Source organism: Kogia breviceps, chromosome 17 (genome assembly GCF_026419965.1).
Source record: "Kogia breviceps isolate mKogBre1 chromosome 17, mKogBre1 haplotype 1, whole genome shotgun sequence".
Lineage (NCBI taxonomy): Eukaryota > Metazoa > Chordata > Mammalia > Artiodactyla > Physeteridae > Kogia > Kogia breviceps.
In genome coordinates, this window is record NC_081326.1 from 26578469 (window position 1) to 26599958 (window position 21490).

Here is a 21490-nt window from a genome sequence, read left to right on the forward strand (position 1 = left end):
CTTCAGTTTCATTTTTCACAGTTTCAGTTACTCATAGTCAAACACAGTCCAAAAGTATTAAATGGAAAATTCCAGAAATAAACAATTCATAAATTTTAAAGTGTATGCCCCGGGCTGTTCTCAGTAGTGTGATGAAATCCCATGCCCTCCTGTGCTGTCCTGCTGGGTCCTGCCAGGGATGTGAAACATTCCTCTGTCCACTATATCTACCCTGTATATACTACCTGCCCATTAAGATAGGAAAAAAAAAAAAAAAATATATATATATATATATATATATATATATATATATATATATATATATATTTTATAGGGTTGGGTACTAACTGTGGTTTCAGACATTCACTGGGGATCTTGGAACTTATCCTCACAAATAAGGGGTAACTATTGTATAATAAGTGGATTGACTCTTATTTGGGGGATTTCAGTTCTTGCCATGTTTTAAGGCACTGGATCATTAAGGTCAAATGTATTCATTCTTTCAATGTTTACTATGTACAAGGTCCTTAAAGTTGAATAGGTTCTGCCTTAAGAAATCTTAGAGTCTAACAAGGGAACATAATCCTCATATAGAGTAACATTCATGTGGAACAGAATGTACTAAGTGCCTTATCAGAGAAACGTGATTTTTCTAAGTATAGGAACTACAGAGGTTATAGGGTATTGGCATAACTAATGAACCATGCCCATCCATTCATTGAACAAACAATAAATGGACACTTTCAAGCCCTGAGATACAGCAGTGAAAAAAACGGTGGTCTTGCTCTCATGGGGATGACTTTCCTGAGAGGTGGGGAATGGACCATCAACAAACACACCTAAATACACAGATGTTAAGTGGTAGTGAAAGCTATGCAGAAAAATAGAGCTGAGAAAGGGCAATAGGGTCTGTGGGGTGAAGGTGAGCTCCCGTTGACACTAGATGTTCAAGGAAGACCTGAGGGATGGTGTCATTTGAGCAGAGACCCAAAGGAAGGGGTGATCATGTGAGAAAAAAAGGAAAGAGTGATCCAGGAAGAGGGAACAGGAGCAGAAGTCCTAGGATGCAAAATTCTCAGAGCTTTTGGAACTTCCTGGTAGTGTTTGAAGTAGAGCAAGGAGGCCAGTGAGGTTTAACAGGGTAGGTCTGGGAGGTTGGTGAGAGGAAAGGGGTTCAGAAGCCTAGAACAGGCAGGGGCAGGTCCAGAAGGGTCTTGAATGCTTTGTGCTATGCAAGCCCCCAAGCCCAACACATTTTCTCTCCTCCTCACTCTCATTTTGTTATCTTGTTGTCATTCTCCTAGAAGAAGAAACTGGAAAGGAAAAAAAAAAAAAAAGTTAATTAAGGTTTCTGGCAAGCTGAATTCCATTTAATTGAGGTGGAACTGTAATATACTGTTTTATATTTAATTCTTAAGTCCTTTCACGTGGATATTTTTCTTGTCCCAGTTAGATAATACATGATCAAAATCACAAATAGTCTTCAATTCTTTTTCCTATTCTCTTGGAGCTCTTAGATCCTAGAAGGGCTCACAGTCTAGGGCTAAAAGAGTCAACTTTTCATATTGTGGTTTACCCTAGACAATAACTCCAGAGAGGTCATTCCTCTGTACCCCCTTCGAATTTATCCCTCAGTCTCTAGGACTGGCCCTTTCATGTCATTGTAAACTGGCCAGGGATTGTAGGGAGACTGTAGCCATTTGTCATCTAACAGAGACAGAGAGAAATCTGAAGATATGGAAAAAATAAACATTAACCATTTTTCTCTATATTAGTCTTTTATTTTAAGAGTGTTTGTTTCTGGGTATATCTCAAGGTTCTGGTAGTTATTTGGTAAAACACTCTAATGCATCAAATATTACATGAGGAAATAAGTTACCTAAAGTTAAAACATTTCTTTTCATAAGTTGGGCTCAGCGCGTTTGCCATAAAATAAGCAAAGTTGAATCTTCCCTGCAAGAGAAACAACCAAGTTGCTCTGACAATTATTAAAGTGCTCTGAATTGACCAAACCTAGGGTAAGGAATGGTATTCCCCAAGTTTTTTTTTGTTTTTAAGTTTGAAACAATTTTAAACTTACACAAAACTTTCAAAAATAGTATAAAGTGTTCTTGCATATCCTTCACCCAGTTTCATCAGATGTTAACATCTTACATGAACATAGTACAATTATTGAAACCAGGAAATTAATACTATTCACTAAATACAACACTATTAACTCATCTACACACTTGGTTAGACGTTCCACTATCACAGAAGTGGTATTGAGTGCTTCCTGGTGCATCATATCATTGGGAGGTACAGAATACTGACAGGTCTTCTTACTGGTGATGTTGACTTTAATCATTTGGTTATGACAGTGTCTGCCAGGTTTTTCCAGTGTAAATGTTCTCCATGACCAGGATTGTGCTTTAACTTGTGTTATACTCTAGCACCATGCCTGACTCATTCTGGGTGTGCAATAGATGTTAATTGAAAAAAAAACAAATGAATTAACTTAAAACTAATGTAACAAAAGTAGGTTTAATAGTAGGATTAGTTAAATGATTCCACTAAATTTTCTGACTTAATTACTTTAATTTGGTTCAGAATTTACCACCAAATTCCAACAAAGCTAAACGTGAGACTCTGTATCTAAATCACCATGTTTTGAAAGGTGCCTAAGCTAACTTAAGCAATTTTGATATTGGATTGCCTTTCCCTTGCTACTGCTTGTGTTTGTTGGGATCACATTTTAAAAAGTTTTTGAAATGATTTTTATATTTTGAATAGGAAATGTGTACAAATAGTTAAAAGAAAAAGCATAAGAGTATACGATGAAAAGCAAATCATTGTTATCTGCTTCTATGTATCAACCCAGAGACAGTCTATGCCTATACAAATATATATTTATACGTGTATATGTGTGTTTCTGTATCCTTTGTATTACTTTTTAACACAAATGAAGTCATACTTCACATACTGTTCTACATCTTAGTTTTTTTTAAAGTTAACAGTATGTCATTCATTATTAATTTACTGAGATTTACCTCATTCCTTTTAGTGGCCAAAGAACATTCCATCATACTTACATACTATAATTTTTTTCATTAGTCTCATTAAGAGTTTATTTATGGTTATTTCTGATATTTTGTGTTTTAAATAATGCTTTAATGGATATCTTGGAATATACTTTGGTCTTTTGGGAGTTTTTCTTATTGATTATTAAAGATTTTATATACAGGAAATTATCAACTTGGCAATAATATATGTTGCAAATATTTGTTCCAGCTTGTTTTCTATTATTTAGCATTCTACACTTATCTTGCCATTTTTCACCAATCAGAAATTTTTAATTTTTACACATTAAAACTTATGATTCTTGTATTTTCTGAATTCTGAGTTTGGTTAGGACACAGAAATGCATTCTCTACTCCAAAGCTAAAAAAACATTTTCCCTTGGTGAATTTATTTACTTTATTTCCATTGAAATAGAACCATTTCAAATTTTGTTTTGGTATAAGAAAGAAAGTAGGAATTTTATTTTATTTTTTCCAGAGGTCTTCACTGTATCAAAATCATTAGTTCTTCCCCCACTGAATAAATGGGTGCCGTCTCTTTAGCACATTTCCAAAAGACAAAAGAGTAGCAAGTAGTCACTGAAGCTACTTTAGTCGTGTTGCCATTTATTTACCCAGATCGAAACCATTTTTAACTTTCATAAAATGATTTCTTTCCTCTCCCAGGAACAATCCAGCCACATCATTGCTGCCAGTTAACCAAACCACCGTGCTCTTGAGAATGGAAACTGCTTGTGCAATTCTGTGGTTGTCATTTACAGCTAAGCTGACATCTACATCATAGTCTTCATACATATCTGGATCAGCCTCAAGTGTGCTCTGTTATATTGTTAGCTTGAACTTTATTTTTTTCTGTAAAGAAAATCAGGCAAACAGGATATTTATCTTCATGGCAAACTATAACATAATCTATAACCAGTATGGTCTTTAACTCAGTTAGATAGTGCTTGTAAATGTCTCTATTTTATCTTTCTCTCCCAAGCCACAAAGACACAGGGGAGAACAATTGTGGAAGCCTGCTTCTAAAATGACTCCTAATGTACGTCCCTACTGGTGTTCACTCCCCTTAGGTGTGGGATGGACCTAGTAACTTTTTCTAATGAATAGAACCTGGCAGAAGAGATAGTTATGTTACTTCTGAAGTTAAAGTAAAAAAACAGAGACTTTTGTCTGCCTGGGGCTCTCTTTCTCTTGCTGTCTTTTCTCGCTCAGTTTGGTGAGGCAAGCTGCCATGTTGGAAAAGCCTATGCTGAAAGGAAATAAGGGTAACCTTCAGCCAACAGATTACAAGGGACTGAATCCTGCCAACAAGCACACGAGTAAGCTCGGAAATGTATCTTATCCCCGTTGAATCTTGAGATGATGTAGTCCCAGCTAACACCTTGATTTCAGCCTTGAGAGACACCCTGAAGCAGAGCACCCAGCTAAACCATACCCAGATTCCTGACCTATGGAAGCTGAGATAATAAATGTTGTTATTTTAAACCACCAGGTTTTGGGGTAATTTGTTATGCAGCAATGGATAAGTAATACAGCAAGTAAGGAATTGGGTAATAATATTAATATTATTAATATTAATAATATCAAATTACATTATCATCAGTATAATATTAATAATTTAAACTATTACAATTATATTAATGATATAAAAGAATGCAACGTTAATTATAATAATATAATGTTAGAAAGCTTATTACTAGTGAATTTCACATGTGGAAATCACTATTCTAAGAATTTTGCATATGTTACTCTATTTAATCTCGTAACCCATGAGAGAGTTAATACATTTATTTGCATTTCATAGATGAGGAAACAGAAGTATTGAGACATACAGAGACAAGATTTGAATCCAAAGTCCATACTCTGAAAACTGTGCTGTAAGATTGCAAAGACAAAAAAAGTAACTTCTATCTGCCAACATCACTGGGTTTGCAAGAACAAAATATCTTTCCTTTCCATAGCAGGGCCTGCTCCCATCATCCATGCTGGGGTTTGACTTGACTTGGGTCTCGGTCTGTAGATATAGTAACCTCCCTCTGAACTGCCTGAGGGGGTGTATCACCAGGCACATGGCAGGTATGAAATAGATATCTCTTAAATGCACGGATCAAAGCGTGGTTGCACATTCCATCTTTGCCACTGAGAGACGGTGCTGCCCTCGCAGCTGGTAGCATGGAGTGTTGAAGGAGTGTGGGAGCTCGTGATGCGTTGGATGTACAAATTCCTCCAGCACAGGGGAATTTACTCATCTATGCTTTCTCACAATGATTTCTTTGCATAGTTCTAACTCTAGTCTCTGCTTATGACAGGAAAATACAAGAAGGTAATTTATCATCTTGTGTTTTTACTCCATTGTCATTACAGAAGAAGATAATGACTGCAATTTCAGATCCTTTGAACTGAGATGCAGAGAAAATGCTTCTTTTCAGCTAAATGATGTTTTTCCTACTATATACTGCTTGTAGGGGTATAACTCAGAAAATCCTCTATGAAGGAAAAATTTGCAGTGTATATCAAAATCACAAATACACAGAACTTTCGATCCAGCAATTCTACTTCAAGGAATTTATTTTACATAGATACGTACATGTGTGAAATGATAATATATTTCAGAATGAAAGATTAGAAGCAACTTAATAGCCCATCATTAAGAGGCTGGTTTAAATAAATTATGGTATATCCATCCTTACAAGAGAATACTATGTAACTAAAACAAAACAAAACAAAAAAATGAAGGACTATTTACATGTGTTGATTTGGAATTATCTCCAAAATGTATTAAGTAAAACAAATTAAGAAGAAGAGTACTTTTTGTACTAAATTTGTGTTAATAAAAATAGATTGTATATATAGGAGGGTTTGAAAGTACATAGACAAATTCTTTGACCATCTTCCTTTGAAAAGGTAAAGCCTAATTCTCCTCTCTTTGAGTGTGGGAATACATTAGTTACCTGCTTTTATAAATATAAAATATGTTTAGACTAATATTCGAGACACTGAAAACTTTGAGAACTTCTAGGGAAGAGACCTTGGTCATCGGGCACAAGGTGAGAGCATGCATATCGCTTATACGTATTTTTGAGCCTCTTGGATTTTGTGATTACCTATTTAAAAATAAAATAAAATACTAACAAATACTAAGCTAGGAACTCTGTATTTAATAAGTAAAATAAAGTAGTATATACCATTTTTTTATTTTCAAATATACTTATGAATGCCTATAGGTAGTTCACCATCTTTGAACAGACTAACTAAATACTTCTGTTGAAATTAGAATGGCGGGATGTTGATAGGGACTATCCAGGGAAAGAGATGTTTGAAAAATACTATAATCACTTCTTAGGTTCAAATAAGGAGGGAATAGGGCTACTGCAGGAGGAGGAAGGACCGGGTGGAAACAGTGATGAAGGGAGGCCCTAGCCTTGCTAGCTGTTGATCACCCAGGTGTAGGGTGGCAGTCTACCCAGGGTCACACCAGAGGCAGGGTTTCAAGACAGGCTGGTCGCCCTAAGAGGCTTGGTGAGAAGCACTGAGCTTGGGTGATTGGGCTGAGTGTGGGAAAGCTGAGAGGCAAAATGCAGAGGGAAAAGCAATGAGATGTACACCTTCATCACTGATGGCAACGAGCTATTAAGTAACAGATTTTATTTCTGCTCTTTTTCTTGCTGGACACACATAATCCATTTGCTTTGCAAAGCAACTTTAGAGTGTTGTTTATGGTAAGGTATAAGGTACCTTATGGCAAAAAAACTCTCCCAAATTCATGTGTGGATTCAAAGCTATTCCAATCCTAAAACACTGCATTTGTCTTTAGAGATACCTGTTCCTCCATTCATAGTTTCAGAACAATGAAATCTTCCTCATAGGTTGTCGAATGGATTTAATGAAATAAAGTTAACCGAGTGCCAGAATCCTCCCTCCTTCCCCTCCATAGCCCTGGCACCCCCAGTTCTTCTCCTCTGAAGAGTCCCCCACCACCCCTGGCGATACTGCCTGCCCTCCAGCACAGCACTCTCTGTGCTCCATCCTATTAAGTGCCCAATATTGTGTGAAGGAATCTTGGAATGTGAATCATACTCACTTTGGGGAGTTTGTGAGGGCATCCTCACAAGTCATCTGGGGGATGGTTCACACAACTGACTCAAGGTGGCACAACGTGTAAGAGGCAGGGCCACGATACAAACCAAGGCTGCTCTCCCCCACGCCTTGTTCCTCTGTTGCCCTGGATGAAGGTGCATAGACAGTAAGAGCCAAAGGGGATCCTCCCACGCAGATCCAGTGATTCCACTGTCAGAACAGTCAGTAAACTAGGGTCCAAAGAGAAGTAACCGACATGACTCTCTCCATCCACGTTCCTATTTTGTGAGTCCTTATTGAGTGATTAGACACTAGCCAATTTTAATCAACTGGGCCAGAACTTAGTAAAACCCTGGATTTCCACTCTGTCAGAGAAGTTTTATGGAATTGAAGTGAGGCCAAAACGAAAAGGCATTTGTGATGAATTTTACCATTCCTGGCATTTTATATTTCTTTATAGCTCAGACGTGTTCTGTGGAGATATAATAAAAAGCGTGTTAATAGAAATCACTCTGAACTTGTTACAACAAACAGAGGTTTGTTAAACAAACCTTTAGGGAACAGACATTCTAGGCTACGAGATGGTGTCCTTGGCGGTTGTTTAAACATCCGAACAACTTGAAAACTATTTTACCTGTAAAAATCTGGACCATGATCTCAAACAGGTATCAATTAATTATAGGTGTCGATTAAATTTAGTCATGGCTGTATGTATATACCCTGTGTATATGTATATACACATCTATACCTACATACTGACTGTCCAACACTTCCTTTGCCCCTTTTGAAGCTATCAAGCACAGGAGTGGCCAGGGTACCTGCCTCCAGGTGGTCCCATTAGAGCACTTCCCTTCCCCCACCTCAGTAATCGGTCCAAGTCAGGAGCTTGTGTTATGTAAACTGGGCCAATCTGAATCTTCCCTAGGGTTTTTCAAACTGAAGTTAGGAGAAAGAAGCCTCTTTTCCTCCTAATTTACGGAACTGTTAGAATATGAAGTCAGAAGCATGTTGTTTCTCAGAAACGGAGGGGAGGGCTCCTGGAGAAGCCGGCTGAGATAGCGCTTCACGCAGAAGGTCATGGGGTGGGGTGGGCGGGGGAGATGCGAGTGCACTCCGGTTGTGACATTAAAGTCCCCAATTATAGACCTCCCTAAAACCGGTATTACCCCTGTCCTTCTCAAATTTGGCTCAGTAAATTACCCCCGTTATGTTTATTTTAGCTCCTATTAAGACTCAGGAACTTGCTTCCTGTAAATAGAGTAGTGCAAATGCAATGCTATCCTTGACAGTGTTGGAGAGAGCTCTCACATTCACTGCTGCTGGGTGTAGGCTTTTTTTTTTTTTTTTTTCCCGGCATGGCAATTTGGTAGTACCTACCAAAATTTACAGTGGTAAAACACTTTGTCTCAGAAATTCCATGTTTAGGAATCTCTACCGTAGAAATATTAGCAACCCCCTTAAAGAATATATGACAGAGGATATGAGGAGGGGGAAGGGTAAGCTGTGACGAAGTGAGAGAGTGGCATGGATATATATACACTACCAAACGTAGGGTGGATAGCTAGTGGGAAGCAGCCGCATGGCACAGGGAGATCAGCTCGGTGGTTTGTGACCACCTAGAGGGGTGGGATAGGGAGTGTGGGAGGGAGGGAGACGCAAGAGGGAAAAGATATGGGAACATATGTATATGTATAACTGATTCACTTTGTTGTAAAGCAGAAACTAACACACCATTGTAAAGCAATTATACTCCAATAAAGATGTTAAAAAAAGAATATATGATAAACATGTTCATTGAAAAATTTTTTGTACTAGCCCCAAATTGATGACAATCTAACTATCCATAAATAAGGGAGTATTGAGAATAAGTTACGACCTGCTCACCATGGAATGCTCTGCAGATAAACAAATAATAAGTTGTCTGTATATGGAAAGATACCCATGATATATCATTGGAAAAAAATCAAATTACAAAAGTATAACCCCATTTTGGTAACAACAAACAAAAATTAAATAAGTATACATGTATTGTATATCTTATATACATGAATGAAAAGATAGCTGTAAGAATAATAAATTTGGAGTGAGGAAAGGAAAGCTTAGAGCTTTTATATTTTACCTTATAGATTTCTGTATATTACTTTGTTAGTTTGTAAAAGCAATTTCAAAAAGAAGATAGTTCTATCTACTTTGTTACACTGTCTCCTTAGAAGAAAAACTCCTTAGGAAAGGTAGAAAGGTACACATTGGCCAAAGACCTCTAGGTTTGACTTTGGCTCCACCTCTAACATGCTTGACGACTTGGATTACATAGATCCATCTCTGTGACTGTTCATCTGAAAATGGGGGATTAGATCTGTGTGAGCATTAACGTCCCTTTCAGTTTCAATAGTTTATGAACACAGATCGTTTTAGTTTTAGGTTTTATGATATGCACAAACACAAGTTAGAATGACATTTGGAAGAGGTACATTAAACAAGATGCATAAGTATTAAATATATCTCAATGATAGCATAGTGACCAATATTTGAAACCAAAAGGGTTGTTTTATCTTTATTCTCTAGATGAATTGTTCCTGGTGAAATGATTACTGCATAACTTTTATGTAAAATCAAAACCTATAATACCTTTACTTGCCTTATATTTTGAGATCTCCTGGCATGGGCATGGGGGAATTCTGAAAAAGAAGGAAAGATGGCAAATGATCAAGTTCCTGGTGGAGCAGGGAAGCGCATGGCAGCTTCCCATCCACCAAGACAGGCATCTCAGTCTACCGGGAGATCCCAGTGCACTGAGTGGGAAACTCTGTGACACTTATTTACTGATTAATCAGGGCTAAGACGCTGGTCACTGGCAGGCAGAATCAGGGCTACAGACCTTTCTTTGGCAGGTCTGCACATTTTCCCCCCAGGGCGAAGTGAATCCCTTTAGGCAGGGTGTGCACACACTCTCCATTTAAACTCAGCTCCCACCTTCTGGTTGCCCTAGGCTGGCTGGTTGGCTAGTCACTTCACTTATCACCCTGTCTGCCAGTCTGTAGAAGTCCTGTGACTTTTGTAAATCCTTTACGTGTTAAAACCACCTGCAGAATAACATAGCAGTGTGGGGAAATAGAAGAGGAGACACAGCAGCAATTTACTCATGCTCAGTCAGAAGAACAAGTAAATGCAATGACCTTGGGTCTTATTCAAAGGCATAGTCCCTTTGAAACAGATTTGTCAATCTTAGGACAGTTATAAAGCAGCCTGTGGATTCACTTTTCACCCCGTTCACTTTCTTTTCATGCATTGCCATTGTAAGATTAGTACTTTTCTAAGTAGAACACTATGCTAGAACAAAATACTAATTTTATCAGATAAATAACTCTTTCTTAGGCATCCCTTACTAGCTTATTTTTATAGGCATCTATCTATAAGTTGGTGTCACCCACTAGACAATGAAATTTTTGAGGACAGTCTCTCCATCACACCTAGTCCAAGGCCAGGCATTTGGAAGAGTACAAAAAGCCTTGTTGAGTGATCTAATGAAGAGATAGTGTCTGGCTAATTCTAAATTTGAACTGTGAAAGAATAAATCAGTAACTGGTGCACAATTTAAGCTATTCAGTTTTATTCACAATCTGAAGTTGATTGAATTTTCTAGAATGTAAACTACAAAATGTGAGCACTTTTACCATTTTGTCTGCTGGTGTATCCCAAGTGCCAGGAATTACCTACCCCCATCCTCACTCCCACACACAGCTTCCTGACTATAGTCACATGACCTCACCACCCCATTGTTTTCATTCTCCTCCCATTCTAGAAGACTCTTGCCCAAGCACATAACTTGATTATTCATTCCATTAACTTCCAGAAAGACCTCTCAACTTGTAGGGAGGAAAAATAATCTTTTCTCTACATTTCTAGGTTCTTGGCTGAGGCCTCCCAGTAAATTTTTTTTAAAGGCAGGTTAACAGAGAAAACCAAATTTTATTACTTACATTCATGCAGGAGCCCCACAAAAATGAGACTCAAAGTGACTAGAGAAGGAAGCCTTTATACCTTTTAGACAAAGAAACAATAAATTTGTGAAAATTGACTAAACAAGGGGATTTGGGCTTGGGGTAGTAAAATGGTGAAGGAATAACAAAATTTGTTTATATGGCCTCTTTGGCCCTCAATTCCCTGCCTTTGGTGATAAGGACACCTTCTACTCTCTTAGTACAGGGAAGGTAACTTTCACATGAGAGATTTATTCCTGGCTTCCTAGGAGGTCAAAGGAAGGGTCAGAGTGTTATTTTTGCATTGGCTTTTTCTCAAGTACCTTTAATTTAAAATAATCAATATACCAAAGTGTCATACTTTAGGGTGATTCTTTTGAACCCCTACAAACTGTTCTCTAGAAAACACAAGACAGTTAACTGCTGAAGATTCTTCGAATCCCTTACCTCAGAAATCCTCACCTTACTCTTTCCACCAATTCTAAACTGTTAAATCACGATCTTTACCCAATCCTAATCAAGGCTCCCCCTCCCACGGAAATACCTGCCTTAAATCAAGCTTCCAATTCTCAACAAATCCCAACCTTGCTGTCCTCATTAGAGGCACTGCTGCTGCTTGGTCAAGCTGGTGATGCCTCTTACCAATGAACTTGATACACTCAGTTTGGTCTTGTCAGCAGGTTTGTTAGTGATATCTGGGGAGCAGAATTCAATGCACATAGAACAGCATTGGGCACAGAGTAAGCAACTCAACAAATATTTGTTGAATGAATGAGTGGATGCTGTATAATTATACATGAAGGGATCTTATAAGCCCTATTAAGCCTAAATCAGAATGGAGTCAGTCCATGTAAATCTCTTTATAAGCATGACTAAATCTGGGAGTAGAGACATGTTACAGTATAAACATTGACATGTTATTGAGTGACTTTTAAGCCAGAGATGGCTTACCATGTCTTCTTGACCTTAAATTACTTTCTTAGAGTTTGAGCCAAACAGTACAAGACAATGGTTCATGAAAGATCAGTAGATGAATATTTACAGACCCACCATTCTTTACAAATGGCTGAGGTGATGTAAAGGGATCCTAGTTTATTCATCATTGGAAAATGTCTGTCTGTTGATTTACTCCAGGTTTCCATAGGAGGCATTTTGATTCCCTTAACTTTTTTTTTTCCAGGAAAAATAAATTTTTCTTGAGGGTTTTCTACGCTCAGATAAGGCCTTCTTGTTTTAACGTCAAGGCACCCAGATGACAGTGAGAAGCCAACTTATCTGATTTTACACAGCAGTTGCTTGCAATTATAATTCAACCCATAGCTGCTTACAGCCAGCTGGTAGAACTCTCAACCATATGCATTATTTAATAGAGGGGAAAGAAAATGAGCCATTTTATAATGAAGAATTTAAATATGTGAAAGTTCTGCTGTCCATTCAACTGGAATATCAGTAAGAGAGGTATGCTTATGTGCGCAATTCGAACTGTAGTACTAACTCCCAAATATAAAAGCAAGCCCTTTCATTTCTCCAATATCCCACAGGACAGTCAGATTTGTTTTTAGCTTTTGGTTTTTTTTGTTTTAGATTTTACTTGCAGAATGTATAAAGCTCCATGAATTTAATCCAAATATAATTCAAACTTCTGTATTGTATTCTTTCTCCCAAGATACTCAAACCTGAAATACAATATAGCACAGGAGGACAATTTTCTTTTTCTTTTTTCCAAAGGAAGAATAAATACCCTGGGATTTATCAGGACTCTGAAAAACATCTTAAGAATTAAGTACGTGCTTTGGGAGGTGGTGATAGAAGGAGATGACTTAGATCAAGGTTGTTTGCTGAAAATCCTGGAAATCATATTCTTCTCTGGGAGGAGTTTATGGTAAAAGATCTGTTATGACTTCGTTACCATAATGTAAAATAGCTTCCGTGTTTCTGAAAGAGTCTGGGGGTGGAACATTTCCACGAAGCTAGATAGCCAAATTCCCAAGAAGCCAAACCTCAAGGCAAATTCCAGGAGGCCCTCACACTTCCAGCCTCCAGAGAAATCCAATTCTAGAAGCAATTGGTTCTTCGAGACTTTATAGAAAAATATAAAATATAAAAATATTTCTTTTGACAAGAAATCTCTGACTTGGGTTCTCAACCCAATATAGGTTTTGGTAACTGATTTAAGTTTTTCATTAATTTTTTTTTTCTCAATTTGTCACAGTCAAAAGACCCTTTTTCCTATTCCTATGTTTACCAAACTATCTCTTCTTAAAATAAATAAATAAATAAATAAAACTCCTTATTTTCTCTCATCACAGTAAACTTTCTTTTTTTCTCTCTTCAGCCTTTTCCTACCTTTCTCTCTCTCTCTGCCCTCAGAACCCATATCCTATGAAATAATAAAAATGGTGAATATATATGTCGTACTAATTAGGTGTTGAAAATTGTAGTAGATGTTAACAAACCTTGCCTTATTTAATCTGCATAGCAAAGCATGTAGAAACTATTTACAGGCCTAATTTATAGTTTGTAGTTTGCGGGCAGTGGAGTCACCTGCCCAGGATGGCATGGGGTCAGTGTGACTGAGACCACACAGGCCTGTCTGACTACTAACTAATCCTACACTCTGCTTTTCTGCAGACTTCACAGTACAGGGTAGCAGGAGGTGCCCCCCCCGCCCAATACGCCTCTTTGACATAAGGATGATTTTGTGCTGATAATTTTTAAGAAACTGAGGACAGACAAGAATCTCTGAAAGCAGAGTAAAACTTATCCTTTTGTAAGGGAAATTTACATGTGTAAAAGAAATTTATGTTAGAAGGGACTCCTGTCCCAGAAGAGTGCCATTACTGGAGATAAATTTTATCCCTGAGAGACTTATCTGCAGGCCAGGGCAAACTTTGTTTACCAAACATTTCCTCTTCTCACCTTCCAGGTGAATTGTCTTCCTTGCTTTGCAGCTCCAGGCCCCTATCTCTTTCCTTAGCCCTGGATGGCATATAAGCCTCAAATGTCTGGCCACATTTTGAGTCTCATATCTTTGTGGGGCTCCCGTATGTCCGTACATAATTAATTTTTTTTTTCTTCTGTTAATCTGTCTTTTGTTACAGGGGGAGTCTCACCCAAGAACTGGGAAGGCTGGACAGAAAATTATTTTTCCTCTCCTACAACCCATACTTTTGTGTCTGAGACTTTCTGCATAAAGCATTGCAGATGGAAATTACATCTTGAAAAATATTTTCTGTAAATCATTGCCACAACTATAACCCGGAGGAAAGCTACAGGGGACAGGTGAAAGCATTCACTTTCTGTTGCTGCAAGCAAATTAAGCCTACAGACCACTTTTGCAAGACAAAAATATTATTAAATTATTAGCTGCTTTAGAACTGCCTGCACTGGCAAAGGATTAAGCTGCCTCAAAATTTCCTGTGATGCTCTGATAGCTGTTATTATATAAATATCCTTAGAACTCATGGGAGCTAAGGGGGGCAGTGAAAACTCAAACATGGTTTCTACTACTATTAAAGAAAAATGACCAAAATAAACAAATGACTGCCCTCCCCCACCAGCTTGAAGTAATACACAGTCACAAATGCCCTTGAAAAGCTGATTTCAAACAGAATTGAGTGTCTAACTCCCAGCATGCATTTTAACATGTAGAGATCACAATCAGAATGGAGACTCCTTAGCTGTTAATTTTCACTAGTTGATGGATTACAGTCAGCTTCAATATGCCACTGTTCCTATGTGGATGTATTTAACAATCTCTTGCTCTCAAAATAAATAATAAATAAATAAGAAGCCGAAATGTTGTTGAGTGAAAAATAATGCACGACGTGAAAGTTGTGAGTTAAGTTTTATTTGGGGCAAAATGAGGACTATAGCCTGGAAGGCAGCATTTCAGAGAGCTCTGAGAAACACACAATCATGCACATATTTTTTGCAGAAGATTGACACTAGTGTCATGAATGCTACTGCTAGTCATGAGGAGGAGCAGAGATACCGTGAAGGATTTTAGTGCTTTTCTAGATATGAGGAGATGCAAGAACTGAGCTCATAAAATCAGCTCCTGAAAATACCTATCTGAAGGCCTGTTCTCCCACTTTTTCCCAGAGCACAGAGCGCTTCATTCCTGATCTCCACCCTAAATACCTTTCAGGGCTGTTGAAAGTCAGCGGCTACAACAGCTCATAAATTAATCCTGTAGAGGTAGACGGCAAGTGCCAATTTGTAGTTGACAATAATATCACTAGACGTAGAAGGAAAAGAGCAATGTGACATTTGTATAAGACATTCTATGGGGAAAATCCAGATTCTAGGTTGAGCAATTCTGTAAGGGGACCTATAAAATATGACAAATAATGTCTTTAAGTTGCATAGTTTACAACTGGAAAGCCAATAACCTGCCTCTGGTAGATCTAGTCAAATGAATTATGGTAAACCAGATGCATGGTAAGATTCAAATGAAATTACAATTTGATAAACAAATGTTTCATAATAATTTTTTTCTATTATTTCCACTACATCTCAGAGGAACTGGTAAGACAGGAATAGAATCTTGAGAACCTCTGAAACCTTTATATCTGAAATCTCACCTTCAGATAAAAATTTGGAGGAGGAACATACGTTCCATTTAGTATTCTGGCTCCATCGCTTATGGTCTATAACCTTAAGCAAGATATTTAATAAAGCTGTGTCACTTTTCAATCCCCATGATTCTATACCACAATCTACCTTTTACAGATCCCTTGGTACTTAGCAGGCAGCATGCTCAGTGTTTTACACAGCATCCCAGAGACACCTCACCTAGCAGGCTCTGTGCAGCCAGCTTAACCTTATGCTACAGCCTGGCGTTTACTTTCAGGCTGAGAGAATTGAATGTGTCACTAATTTTAGTGGCTAAAAATGATGTCAGCTATTTCATCCACAGCTTCTGTATCAGCAGCTTTCAAGCTTTTTGGTTTTAGAACTATATTTACACAAAAATTATTAAGAACACCCCACATAATTAATATCCAACCTATGTAAATGGCTCATACAACTCAACATCAAAAAACAAATAATCTGATTTAAAATGGGCAGGAGGGGGCTTCCCTGGTGGCGCAGTGGTTGGGAGTCCGCCTGCCGATGCAGGGGACACGGGTTCGTGCCCCGGTCCGGGAAGATCCCACATGCCGCGGAGCGGCTGGGCCCGTGAGCCATGGCCACTGAGCCTGCGCGTCCGGAGCCTGCGCTCCGCAATGGGAGAGGCCACAACAGTGAGAGGCCCGCGTACCACAAAAAAAAAAAAAAAAAAAATGGGCAGGAGGGATTTCCCTGGTTGTCCAGTGGTTAGAACTCAGCACTTTCACTGCCATGGGCCTGCATTCAATCCTTGGTTGAGGAACTAAGGTCATGCAAGTTGCATGGTGTGGCCAAAAAAATAAAGGGCAGAAGAACTGAATAGACAGTTTTTCCAAAGAGGAAACGCCGATGGCCAATAGGAACATGAAAAGATGCTAAATATCATTAATCATCAAGGAAATGCAAATCAGAACCACAACGAAATATCACCTCACACCTGTCAGAATGGCTATCATCAGAAAGAACACAAATAACCAATAGAGAGGATTTGGAGAAAAGGGAACCCTCAAACATGGTTGGTGGGAATGTAAATCGGTGTAGCCACTGTGGAAAACAGTGTGGAGGTTTCTCAAAAAACTAAAAATGGAGCTACCATATGACCCAGCAATTCCACTCCAGGTATATATCTGAAAAAAAACAGAAACACTAACTTGAAAAGATACATGCACCAAACTGTTCATAGCAGCATTATTTACCATTGCTAAGGTATGAAAACAACCTAAGTGCCCATCAACAGATGATTGGATAACGAAGGTGTGGTGCATATATACAATGGAATACTACTCAGACATAAAAAAAGTGAAATTTTGCCATTTTCAGCAACATGGATAGACTTGGGAAGGTATTATGCTAAGGGAAATAAGTCAGACAAAGACCAATACTGTATGATATCACTTACATGTGGAATTTTTAAAAATACAACAAACTAGTGAATATAACAAAAAAGAAGCAGACTCACAGGTATAGAGAACAAACTAGTAGTTACCAGTGGGGAGAGGGAAGTAGGGAGCAGAAATACAGGGGTAGGGGATTAAGAGGTACAAACTGTTAGGTATAAAGTAAGCTACAAGGATATATTGTACAACATGGAGAATATAGCCAATAGTTATAATAACTATAAATAGAGTATAACCTTTAAAAATTGTAAATCACTATCTTGTACACCTGTAACCTATATAATATTGTACAACTATACATCAATAAAAAAGGAACCTCCCACATATTTTGTTACATGGGTTATACCCATCTAAATTTACCTTACTGGAAATTAAAGCTGAGAACTTTTAAATTATGTATTTATTAATTTGTTTAAAAATAAAAGGTCCAGGGCTTCCGTGGTGGTGCAGTGGTTGAGAGTCCACCTGCCGATGCAGGGGATACGGGTTAGTGCCCCGGTCCGGGAGGATCCCACATGCCGCGGAGCGGCTGGGCCCGTGAGCCATGGCCGCTGGGCCTGCGCGTCTGGAGCCTGCGCTCCACAACGGGAGAGGTCACAGCAGTGAGAGGCCCATGTACTGCAAAAAAAAAATAAATAAAACAAAATAAAAAATAAAAGGTCCATTATGTAAATGACATATTTTTATGAAAAATGATTTTCCAATTGAAAAAAATTCCAGTGAGAAAACTGTAAAGGAGATTTTTACAAATCTCTGTAACATCTGGCTCAGTAGGTAATAACTAGATTTTCATGTCTACTTCTTTATTTGGTCTGTTGTAATCTTATATATGGACTCTCTGAAAAATGCCACTCTAAACTCACGAAAGAACAAGAGTGAAAAGGAAAAATAACTTCTTAGTGTTGTATGAAAATGCTTTGAACTCTCAGAGCCCCTGAAAGGGTTTTGGAGATCCTAGGAGTCCCAGACTTCCCTTTGTAACTGCTGTTCTATATGATGGAGTAGTCACTCTAAATTATAAGGATTTACTTTACATATATATAAAGAAATAATATACAAAATGATATATATATATAAATTTATTTTAGTTTATTTTTTTAGTCACACTGCACAGCATGCAGGATCTTAGTTCCCAGACCAGGGATCGAACCTGGTCCCTTGGCAGTGAGAGTGTGGAGTCCTAACCACTGGACCACCAGGGAATTCCCATATATATATATATATATATTTTTATACCAAAGAATTATATAGTTATGTTCTCTATGAATGAAAATAACTGTCAGTAGAGCTTCTTTTTTTTTTTCTGAATTGATCCTTAAAATAACAATGACAATAAGACCTAACACTTATAAAATACTCCTTATACCAGGAACTGTACTAAGAGCTTTGCAAATGTCATTTCATTTAATCCTCAAAACAATACTGGAAGACTCTGCCACTAATATTATTGTTTCACTGAACAAGTTAAACTGGGCATTGGAGGGCATAAGTGACCTGCCCAAGGTTACACCACTGGCAAATTCTAGACTTGGCACTTGTGTTTAGGTAGTCTGACTCCAGACTACACCAGATCCTCATCAGGATACATTATTCTACCTTCAGGAAAGGTTGCTCAGCACTGAAATAATTTTCTTATGTAATCCTCTCAAAAATTCTGGAAGGACAACCTCATAATACTCACTTTTCGGATGAGCAGAATATGCACCATGGTTGCCTCTCCTCTTTCTGTGCCACTAGCCTTTGACCTCCCATGTAGGATTGGTATAATCCAGAGACAGCCCGAATAGTTCACAGGTCAGGGGAGAAAGAACATTAGCACTTACTTTCATCTTTATCTAAAAAAATGAAAAAAAATCAGCTTTTAAAATATTTAATACATAAATGGATGCTTGCCCTTCATAGAACCACTTAAATTGTGAGATGGGTCCTGAGGAAAGAGTGGGTTGTCCTCAATAGAGCATTGTTGCTCTCAGTACAGATGATGAGTGCCCAGTCAAGCTTTATGGGTTTATTACTGTTTGTTTTATTTTACATAAAGTAATACAGAAAAGACAATTGGTTTATAAAGATTTCTTTGAGAAACAAAACAGAACAGTTTGCTTTAGCAAACTGAAGGAAATGCTAATAACTCAGGCACAAACAAATAAGAAAATGGCAGAACTAACCCTTTCTCTGAATTATTACCAGCCTTCTATTAGCAATGTTACATGATTTTTTTTAAAGTCTATTTAAGCAATACTGGGAATAAGTTGGCCAAATATATGAAATTATCAAAAGGATATCTGGACTATGGTTTTCCACCCACTGTTGTAGCGATGACTCTTGCAAAGTGAATATTTTGCAAATGATGACATGAAGCAGTCATGGTTAGTAAGACATTATAAAATATTACCTACTTCATCTTTAAAATGTTCTTCTATAATTCTAGTTTAGGTATACATTTTATAAGATGTGCAATATATTAAAACAGTCATAGGGCTTCCCTGGTGGTGCAGTAGTTGAGAATCCGCCTGCGGATGCAGGGGACACGGGTTCGTGCCCCGGTCCGGGAAGATCCCACATGACGCGGAGTGGCTGGGCCCGTGAGCCATGGCCGCTGGGCCTGTGCGTCCGGAACCTGTGCTCCGCAACGGGAGACGCCGCAGCAGTGAGAGGCCCGCGTACCACCAAAAAAAAAAAAAAAAAAAAAAAAACAGTCATAGAGGAATATAGTTCATTAGAAATACACATATATTCAACAATTTTCTATTCATAGAAGACCTTGGTCAAAATGGTTTGGAGAATTCTGCACTATGGTATTTATCTCTATAAAAAAGCTCCAGATTCTTTCAGGCTCCAATATTTTATTATTTTAATTTTTTGTCAAGTATACTGAGTTTTAAGTATGGGTCTGAATTAAGAGTGGGAGAAAAAAAACCCAAAATTTATTTAATTATATTGGTTACTGTAACAGAGAAACACAAAATTATTTTCTTTTGAGAGCCAATACATTCATAGAATATTGCTTGGCAAATAGTAAGAGCTTAACATGTTAACTGATTGTTAAGTGACAGGTTATCACTTATCAACAGATGACATTTGTTTTGTGATGAGTGCCTACTATCCAATTTCATCTTTTGTGCTTCTTTGTTAATAATGCCATAAATTTCCCATGTAAGCCATCCTTCCCCAGTGTTCAGCCTTTAAGACTCAGAGAAGAGCACATCATCTATGCCTAAGTCAATTGGACATTCTCCCAACCTAACCTCTTGACTCAACTCAGGTCAATGAGGAGACTGAAATTCTACTGCATTTGCACTTGGAAAGATGTCGGGCTGCAGCTGCTGGCAGGTGTCATATTATCACATGGACCCTGATATTGAAGCCAGTGTAGAGAAGTGCAGAGGAATGGAAAAAGACTCCAACATTAGTTGGAGAAATTATGAACCATGTGACTTCTTTTTTATTCAGTGTTACTTAAGCTTAAGAATAAGCATGTTCTCAAGACCTCTCTTCATGAATAATACAAAATTGATTATTGTTAAGCTCTTTAAGAAAGTAAGTCTTTTCTTCCCTGAGATTCAGGAACAGTCCTTTAGTTTTGGCAAGATGTTTCTGGCACATGAAGTCTTCAAGGTCATCTGTTATTTCACAGAGAAAGAAATTTTTGTGTGATTTGGTTGGATATTATACCTTTATCACACACATGGTTAGTGACTATAAATTTTTACATTCCTCTCTTTTTTTTTTTTTTTTTTTTTTTTTTTTTTTTTGCGGTATGCGGGCCTCTCACTGCTGTGGCCTCTCCCGTTGCGGAGCACAGGCTCCGGACGCGCAGGCCCAGCGGCCATGGCTCACGGGCTTAGTTGCTCCGCGGCATGTGGGATCTTCCCGGACCGGGGCACGAACCCGTGACCCCTGCATCGGCAGGCGGACTCTCAACCACTGCGCCACCAGGGAAGCCCCTACATTCCTCTCTTGAGGAGAAGAAAGGTCAGGAGAAGATATTTCAAAGCAAATGAGAACTGAGAAACAACGGAAAAGCTAAGGAACAAATAGAACAACAGAAAAAAACAGCACAGTCTTTTACATTTTCAAATGCCCGGATTTCCATCAACCAGAACATTCCACCAATCGGCACATCTACAAAACCAAGTGCAGTAATTATTACTTTATGTAATTACAATTGTGAACCACTACTGTAAGACCTCCAACATGTATCAAGCTTACTTTGGCTCTGATGACTTCAGTTTAAACACTCCTAACTTACATCCTGATAATACACACCTAAAGAATGGGTATCGTTCTTGGATTTTTCTCAGTGTAGTCATAGAAAAAAATACAAATGGAAAGAACAAAAGGACCAGGGTAGGCAGATGGGGTTGGTGAGTGTGAAGAAAATAAC

The 21490-nt window shown here is 38.1% G+C and overlaps 1 long non-coding RNA gene across 1 annotated transcript; it reads right to left on the bottom strand.

The window, feature by feature from the left end:
- Positions 1–7512: 7512 nt before the first annotated feature.
- On the bottom strand, positions 7513–18934 carry LOC136792931 (uncharacterized). Its single transcript, XR_010837552.1, has 3 exons — positions 18788–18934; positions 9754–9793; positions 7513–7587 (listed from the first exon to the last, which is right to left on the bottom strand). It is a non-coding gene; the product is annotated as an uncharacterized lncRNA (long non-coding RNA).
- Positions 18935–21490: the final 2556 nt, after the last annotated feature.